This window comes from Euprymna scolopes, chromosome 45 (assembly GCF_053919585.1).
Source record: "Euprymna scolopes isolate OS-2025 chromosome 45, ASM5391958v1, whole genome shotgun sequence".
Taxonomy (NCBI): Eukaryota; Metazoa; Mollusca; class Cephalopoda; order Sepiida; family Sepiolidae; genus Euprymna; species Euprymna scolopes.
Genome location: NC_136526.1, coordinates 66,330,895 through 66,340,894, shown reverse-complemented (window position 1 = coordinate 66,340,894; position 10,000 = coordinate 66,330,895). Strand labels below are relative to the sequence as shown.

General features: G+C 25.6%; 1 protein-coding gene across 1 annotated transcript in view; it reads left to right on the top strand.

Annotated features, from left to right (window-relative positions):
* LOC145269864 (macrophage metalloelastase-like) overlaps window positions 1-10,000 on the top strand; it is a 72,167-nt gene that overhangs the window by 31,893 nt on the left and 30,274 nt on the right. The gene's annotated exons all lie outside the window — the stretch shown is intronic.

The window sequence follows — 10,000 nt, the reverse complement described above, 5'->3', positions numbered from 1 at the left end:
TAACTTTTTATTTAACCAGTTCATATGCGTGTCACATTGGTACAGTGGTAACGTCACCAGCTTTGAATGCTACAGTTTTGCTTTCGGTTTCGATCCTAGCGGATGGCACCCAAATACTTTCTTTTACTTTTGAAATTACGACTATAATAATATATACGAAATCTGGACAAATTAAAATATCGTATTTAAACGTATTTTATGACCGGGCAAAGCTGTCTCCCTCCCCATTAGTCAAATATATAAAAGGCTATATATCTGTCTGTCCGTCTCCATATTTTCAAACTATCTCTTCCGAAACTAAAAGTCGCAGAGCGGCGCTAGAGGCCTCAAATGATTGGATTTTTATGGGCAGTTCCTTTATGGGTCTTTTGCCTGTTAAAATTGTTTTTAAGGGGGTCAAAAAAGGGTCAAACTTGAAAAAACCGTTATACATTTTGTACATTCATCTTGGTTTATTTTTAATTTTCAATCAGTTTATATGCGTGTCATGTTGGTACAGTGGTAACGTCACCAGCTTTGAATGCTAGTGTTTTGCTTTCGGTTTCGATTCTAGCTGATGGCACCCAAATACTTTTTTTTTTACTTTTGAAATCACGACTCTGTTTTAATATATGCGAAATCTGGACAAATTAAAATATCATATTTAAGCGTATTTTATGACCGGGCAAAGTCACCCCCCCCACTCCACTAGTCGTTTAATAAAAAATTATTGGAGAATATTTTTTATTACTTTAGAAACATGCAATAGTTTGGTTGCATTCAAGAATCCAAGTATAAACTTAGTTTAACGAAAATAAAATTGAAGCTACATTTCTGAACTTGGAGATGATGATTGCTTATTTGTATAAACCGTGTCAATCACTTTATTGCAGATTAGTAAAATATCAATATTTCACTAAATATACGTCACACAAAAATGAAAATTGTATCATCAAATGACTGTTTCAAGGTTAGTTCTTTCCCCAAATTTTATTCAAATCCATGCGATATTCACAAAGTTATGACATTTTATTTATTATCAAGTAATTTATGCTGTCCATCGCTTTAAATGCTAAAAAAAGGGGCGATTAATGGTTATTGAAAAGGAAAGGATTGTTGCTGGACTTGCAGAAGGATTGTTCATCAATGATTTAGACATGGATCTGGAAAGGGATCCAAGAATTTTGGCTTCATTCGTGAACAACCCCAACACCAAATCCAGAAAGAATAAGGGCACCAGGAGAAACCTTTCACATCGTGATATTCGGAAAGTTCAGAGGGAAGTCAACCGAAACCCAAACAGCAGCAATGCTTCCATTTTTGCAAGAGCTGGAATCTCTCCAAGATCCAGACAGGCCTGATGTAATGTGTTGAATGAGATGGCAAGGAACATCAAAACTATTCCAAGGCCTCCATTGAGCAAACATCATAGGGAAAAACGAAAGACTTGGGCACAGAATTACATGAAAATGGATTTCCAACGTGTCCTATTAACAGATGAGACCCTTGCTACTCTTGACGGTCCAGATGGATGGGCCAAAGTTTGGAATTTGAACAGAACTCCAACCTCTTACAGAGTTCCTCGCCAACAAGGAGGTGGAGGTATCATGTTTTGGGCGGGAATCATTGGGGATAAGTTGGTTGGATCTTTTCAAGTTCCAGAAAGTGTAAAACTTACCAGCAATGCATACATGGCCTTTTTGGATAAACATTTGTCACCATGGCTTAATGACTTACCATTGTCATGTCGCTTTCAGATGATTTTTATGCAGGACAATGCACCATCCCATTCTGTTAGGGCGACTGCAGCTTTCCTTGAATCTATGGGCTTCTTTAGAGAAACTCTCATGACCTGACCACCGTGTTCTCCAGACCTTAACCCCATTGAATATCGCTGGTCAATATTGAAAACAGGAGTATGAGGGTGGAGAGCAATTTACTTCAAAGGATGCCTTGTGGAGAACATAATTGATATTGCTAGAGCCATAACTCCTTTTTGAGATCAAACAATTGACTTCCCCGGGGGACAAAATGTTGTTTTAAGTTATTTAAAAAATGATGAATATGTCGATAAATAATTTATTTGAAGCTTAGAACCTAGGATGTACATTTTCTCATTATTCTTTGACAAAAAAATATAATAAAAATTAAAATTCGCATGACAAGACATTGTACTTTTGCCCCAAAACAACATTTTAAAGACCTGAAATAAAGCGATGGACAGTGGAAATTCCATAACAAAAAAAATAAAATGTCACAACTTCGTGAATATCGCATGAATTTGAATAAATTTTTTGGAAATAACTAACCTCAAAAGCAGTCGTTTGATGATATAATTTTCATTTTGTTGTGACGTATATTTAGTGAAATATTGATATTTTACTAATCTGCAATAAAGCGATTGATGCAGTTTAATTTGAATTCATCGACTACTGTTCTTATCTTACGTATGATTTTTACAACGTTGATGTAAACTGTGACCTTCTTCAGGTGTATCTTGTTGATTTCGAGAATGGTTTTGTCGAACTCGGGAATTTGGACGGAATTTCGAACAGAACCCTTTATTTACTTCACAGGGGTAACATGCTCTTGTTCCGTCAGCCACAACTGGATAGGGGTCCTAAGTAATTTGCAGTTGTATTTTTCGGTTGCCCATACTGAGAATTGAACCTTCAATCTTCAGGAGAATATCACTTTTTGTTTATTTACAAAGGAGTCACCACTTATCAAGGCTCGGAGACCATTCGAGGATAAGGGTTAATGAGGGTACGGAAGTCAGTGGAACAATATTATAGTAATCGTGAGTAGAAGAAATCTGATAAATTGAATTACTTAAAGGGAGTGGCTCATCAAGAACTTGTTTACGTTAGACTTGAAGACGACCATATTGTACCTATTTACTACGCCTCCCCACAGGACAGAGTTAGACACCAGGGTCGTTTTTTAACGTGGAGAAAAGGTACAAGAATAAAAATTGTCTCAGTCGCGAAGGATTTCTCCTCCACCGAAAGAGAACAAGAAAATGAAGTGCAGCATCTGAAGAACAGATGGTATTTATTTGCTCCCCCACCGAGCAAATTAGGCACAAGGCCGATTTTTAATGTGAGGAGTGAAGGGAGGGGGGAAGGGGAAAAGGGGACCAGCTCCCGAGAGGTGGGAAATGGGAGCTGGTTAAAGGTCAAGCATGTGGGGTTGCCCCCACATCTGGTCTTTGCTAGTCATAGCTAGTCCTAGCTAGTCATAGCTTGCAGCATCTGAAGAACAGATACTACACTTTGATCTTGACCATTGTAGTCAGCTGAAAAACAGTCGTTTTTATATATAAGGTGAACGTCAAAAACGGCATTATTTTTGCATCAATCTAATATTTTTTGTTCTTTTTTTTTTAACTAAGAAAATCAAATTTTAAGACGAAACAAGTCGGTCCGCCATTCTTAACATTCATCACCGGTCCCCCCCCCATTAACAACGTCCCTAGAAAAGCCTTGTAATGGCTACGGTTAATAGTAAATCATCAAAAATCGTAAAAAATTATTTTCTATATAAAAGAACTTTATCAGTTTGCATAACGTGATTTTTTTTTTTTTTTATTATCGGGAGAATTCGATTGAGTTTAATTTCCAAGTATATTTCCTACATGATAATTAGATTTAACTGTTTCTTTTTTAAATAATGATTTAACCGTTTCTTTTTTAAATAATGATTTAACTGTTTCTTTTTTAAAAAATGATTTAACTGTTTCTTTTTTAAATAATGATTTAACTGCTTCTTTTTTAAATAATGATTTCACTGTTTCTTTTTTAAATAATGATTTAACTGTTTCTTTTTTAAATAATGATTTAACTGTTTCTTTTCTAAATAATGATTTAACTGTTTCTTTTCTAAATAATGATTTAACTGTTTCTTTTTTAAAAATGATTTAACTGCTTCTTTTTTAAATAATGATTTCACTGTTTCTTTTTTAAATAATGATTTAACTGTTTCTTTTTTAAATAATGATTTAACTGTTTCTTTTCTAAATAATGATTTCACTGTTTCTTTTCTAAATAATGATTTAACTGTTTCTTTTTTAAATAATGATTTAACTGTTTCTTTTCTAAATAATGATTTCACTGTTTCTTTTCTAAATAATGATTTAACTGTTTCTTTTTTAAATAATGATTTAACTGCTTCTTTTTTAAATAATGATTTAACTGTTTCTTTTTTAAATAATGATTTAACTGCTTCTTTTCTAAATAATGATTTAACTGTTTCTTTTTTAAATAATGATTTAACCGTTTCTTTTTTAAATAATGATTTAACTGTTCCTTTTTAAAAAATGATTTAACTTTCTTTTTTAAATAATGATTTAACTGTTTCTTTTTTAAATAATGATTTAACTGTTTCTTTTTTAAATAATGAGTTAACTGTCTCTTTTTTAAAAATGATTTAACTGTTTCTTTTTAAATAATGATTTAACTGTTTCTTTTTTTAATAATAATTTAACTGTTTCTTTTTTAAAATGATTTAACTGTTTCTTTTTTAAATAATGATTTAACTGTTTCTTTTCTAAATAATGATTTAACTGTTTCTTTTTTAAATAATGATTTAACTGTTTCTTTTTTAAATAATGATTTAACTGTTTCTTTTTTATATAATGATTTAACTGTTTCTTTTTTAAATAATGATTTAACCGTTTCTTTTTTAAATAATGATTTAACTGTTTCTTTTTTAAATAATGATTTAACCGTTTCTTTTTTAAATAATGATTTAACCGTTTCTTTTTTAAATAATGATTTAACTGTTTCTTTTTTAAAAATGATTTAACTGTTTCTTTTTTAAATAATGATTTAACTGTTTCTTTTTTAAATAATGATTTAACTGTTTCTTTTTTAAATAATGATTTAACTGTTTCTTTTTTAAATAATGATTTAACTGTCTCTTTTTTAAATAATGATTTTACTGTTTCTTTTTTAAATAATGATTTAACTGTTTCTTTTTTATATAATGATTTAACTGTTTCTTTTTTAAATAATCATTTAACTGTCTCTTTTTTAAATAATGATTTTACTGTTTCTTTTTTAAATAATGATTTAACTGCTTCTTTTTTAAACAATGATTTAACCGTTTCTTTTTTAAGTAATGATTTAACTGTTTCTTTTTAAAATAATTATTTAACTGTTTCTTTTTTAAATAATGATTTAACCGTTTCTTTTTTAAATAATGATTTAACCGTTTCTTTTTTAAATAATGATTTAACTGTTTCTTTTTAAAAAAATGATTTAAATGTTTCTTTTTTAAATAATGATTTTTATGTTTCTTTTTATATAATGATTTAACTGTTTCTTTTTAAATAATGATTTAACTGTTTCTTTTTTAAATAATGATTTAACCGTTTCTTTTTTAAATAAGTATTTAACTGTTTCTTTTTTAAATAAAGATTTAATAGTATCTTTTTTAAATAATGATTTAACCGTTTCTTTTTTAAATAATGATTTAACTGTTTCTTTTTTTAATAATGATTTAACGGTTTCTTTTTTAAATAAAGATTTAACTGTTTCATTTTTAAATAATGATTTAACTGTTTCTTTTTTAAATAATGATTTAGCTGTTTCTTTATTAAATAATGATTTCAATGTTTCTTTTTTAAATAATGATTTAACCGTTTCTTTTTTAAATAATGATTTAACTGTTTCTTTTTTAAATAATGATTTAACTGTTTCTTTTTTAAATAATTATTTAAACGTTTCTTTTTTAAATAATGATTTAACTGTTTCTTTTTTAAATAATGATTTAACCGTTTCTTTTTTAAATAATGATTTAAATGTTTCTTTTTTAAATAATGATTTAACCGTTTCTTTTTTAAATAATGATTTAACTGTTTCTTTTTCAAATAATGATTTAACTGTTTCTTTTTTAAATAATGATTTAACTGTTTCTTTTTTAAATAATGATTTAACTATTTCTTTTTTAAATAATGATTTAACCGTTTCTTTTTTAAATAATGATTTAACTGTTTATTTTTTTAATAATGATTTAAATGTTTCTTTTTTAGATAATGATTTAACCGTTTCTTTTTTAAATAATGATTTAAATGTTTCTTTTTTAAATAATGATTTAACCGTTTCTTTTTTAAATAATGATTTAACCGTTCATTTTTTAAATAATGATTTAACCGTTTCTTTTTTAAATAATGATTTAAATGTTTCTTTTTTAAATAATGATTTTAATGTTTCTTTTTTAAATAATGATTTAACTGTTACTTTTTAAATAATGATTTAACTGTTTCTTATTTAAATAATGATTTAACCGTTTCTTTTTTAAATAAGTATTTAACTGTTTCTTTTTTAAATAAAGATTTAACTGTTTCTTTTTTAAATAATGATTTAACCGTTTCTTTTTTAAATAATGATTTAACTGTTTCTTTTTTTAATAATGATTTAACGGTTTCTTTTTTAAATAAAGATTTAACTGTTTCATTTTTAAATAAATATTTAACTGTTTCTTTTTTAAATAATGATTTAACTGTTTCTCTATTAAATAATGATTTAAATGTTTCTTTTTTAAATAATGATTTAACCGTTTCTTTTTTAGATAATGATTTAACCGTTTCTTTTTTAAATAATGATTTAACTATTTCTTTTTTAAATAATGATTTAACTGTTTCTTTTTTAATAATGATTTAACTGTTTCTTTTTTAAATAATGATTTAACTGTTTCTTTTTTAAATAATGATTTAACCGTTTCTTTTTTAAATAATGATTTAACTGTTTCTTTTTTTAATAATGATTTAAATGTTTCTTTTTTAGATAATGATTTAACCGTTTCTTTTTTAAATAATGATTTAACTGTTTCTTTTTTAAATAATGATTTAACCGTTCATTTTTTAAATAATGATTTAACCGTTTCTTTTTTAAATAATGATTTAACTGTTTCTTTTTTAAATAATGATTTAAACGTTTCTTTTTTAAATAATGATTTTAATGTTTCTTTTTTAAATAATGATTTAACCGTTTCTTTTTTAAATAATGATTTAACTGTTTCTTTTTTAAATAATGATTTAACTGTTTCTTTTTTAAATAATTATTTAAACGTTTCTTTTTTAAATAATGATTTAACTGTTTCTTTTTTAAATAATGATTTAACCGTTTCTTTTTTAAATAATGATTTAACTGTTTCTTTTTTTAATAATGATTTAACGGTTTCTTTTTTAAATAAAGATTTAACTGTTTCATTTTTAAATAATGATTTAACTGTTTCTTTTTTAAATAATGATTTAACTGTTTCTTTATTAAATAATGATTTAAATGTTTCTTTTTTAAATAATGATTTAACCGTTTCTTTTTTAAATAATGATTTAACTGTTTCTTTTTTAAATAATGATTTAACTGTTTCTTTTTTAAATAATTATTTAAACGTTTCTTTTTTTAATAATGATTTAACTGTTTCTTTTTTAAATAATGATTTAACCGTTTCTTTTTTAAATAATGATTTTAATGTTTCTTTTTTAAATAATGATTTAACCGTTTCTTTTTTAAATAATGATTTAACCGTTTCTTTTTTTAATAATGATTTAAATGTTTCTTTTTTAGATAATGATTTAACCGTTTCTTTTTTAAATAATGATTTAACCGTTTCTTTTTAAATAATGATTTAACTGCTTTTTTTAAATAATGATTTAACTGTTTCTTTTTTAAATAATGATTTTACTGTTTCTTTTTAAATAATGATTTAACTGTTTCTTTTTTAAATAATGATTTAACCGTTTCTTTTTTAAATAATGATTTAACTGTTTCTTTTTAAATAATGATTTAACTGTTTCTTTTTTAAATAATGATTTAACTGTTTTTTTTTTACATAATGATTTAACTGTTTCTTTTTTAAATAATGATTTAACTGTTTCTTTTTTAAATAATGATTTTACTGTTTCTTTTTAAATAATGATTTAACTGTTTCTTTTTTAAATAATGATTTAACCGTTTCTTTTTTAAATAATGATTTAACTGTTTCATTTTTAAATAATTATTTAACGGTTTCTTTTTTAAATAATGATTTAACTGTTTCTTTTTTAAATAATGATTTAACCGTTTCTTTTTTAAATAATGATTTAACTGTTTCATTTTTAAATAATGATTTAACCTTTTCTTTTTTAAATAATGATTTAACTGTTTCTTTTTTAAATAATGATGTAACGAGTAATTTAACAATTCTCCCTCAGACATTTTTCAATGGTTTTGTCTGGTCATAAAATATACTTAAATATGATATTTTAATTCATGCAGATTCCGTATTTATTATTATAGAGTCAATCCTGTGTTGGTTATTGCATATTACAACATATGATATTGATTTTAAAAGTTAAATAATAAAAAAAAACTTGAATGCCATCAGCTAGAACCAAAACCAAAACATACAGCGATCCAGCCTTTGTCGTTACCGCTTGAGCTATCATCAAATGGATATGAAATCGCTAAAAATGAACCAATGTATATATTTGCGCATACATACAAATAACACATTTAACACATTTAGTTGACTTATGCTTGCCAAAATCCATTTTTTCACTTGATGGCTATTTTTTACTATCAGCAATTATTTTTTCCATCAGCAATTATTTTTTACCATCAGCAATTATTTTTTACCATCAGCAATCTTTTTTACCATCATCAATTATATTTTACCATCATCAATTATTTTTTACCGTCAGCAATTATTTTTTACCATCAGCAATTATTTTTTTACCATCAGCAATTATTTTTTACGATCAGGAATTTTTATTTACCATCAGCAATTATTTTTTACCATCAGAAATTATTTTTTACCATCAGAATTTTTTTTTTACCATCAGCAATTATTTTTTACCATCAGAAATTATTTTTACCATCAGCAATTATTTTTTACCGTCAGCAATTATTTTTACCGTCAGCAATTATTTTTTACCATCAGCAATTATTTTTTACCATCAGAAATTTTTTTTACCATCAGCAATTATTTTTACCATCAGGAATTTTTTTTACCATCAGAAATTATTTTTTACCATCAGCAATTATTTTTTACCATCAGAATTTTTTTACCATCAGCAATTATTTTTTACCATCAGAAATTATTTTTTACCATCAGGAATTATTTTTTACCGTCAGAAATTATTTTTTAACATCAGGAATTATTTTTTACCGTCAGAAATTATTTTTTTCCATCAGGAATTATTTTTTACCATCAGCAATTATTTTTTACCATCAGAATTTTTTTTTACCATCAGCAATTATTTTTTACCATCAGCAATTATTTTTTACCATCAAAAATTTTTTTTACCATCAATCATTTTTTTTACCATCAGCAATTATTTTTTACCATCAGCAATTATTTTTTACCATCAAGAATTTTTTTACCATCAGAAATTATTTTTTACCATCAGCAATTATTTTTTACCGGCTAAAAACTCATAGAAGAATGGCACAGAAAAAATATAATCATTTGACCCGCCTTGCACTTTGCGATTTTACCTCTCGGAAGAGATGCACTTCGAAAAGTATAGAGACAGACAGACAGACAGACAGACAGACTGACAGACAGACATAAGGAGGTTTATAAATTAGATTTATGAATATAGTAAACAACAATAAGTATTATTTTTCTGCTTAAGTGTGAGTTTTATTTTTGCCTGGTCATAAAATACGCTTAAATATATTATTTTAATTTATGCAGATATTATTATATTCAATTACTAATGATCATTATATATCGTGTATATTATTACCTGGGACTGGGACAACAGCATATTCTTTTCATGGTTTTGACTCTCGAGTGTGTATCCATTAATATCTTATATGCTTTTATATAGAGTGATGTGGTTCTTGGTTGATTAACTGTGCCTAACTGTGTCAGATATATATACTCGAAAGTCAAAACAATGATAAGAATATGCTGTTGTCATAGCCCTAGTTATTGCATATTATAGTGTATATATATATATCAGTGATTTTACAGATCACAGTTTATACTTTTCAAAAATAAAGAAGGTGCCATCAGTTAGAATCGAAAC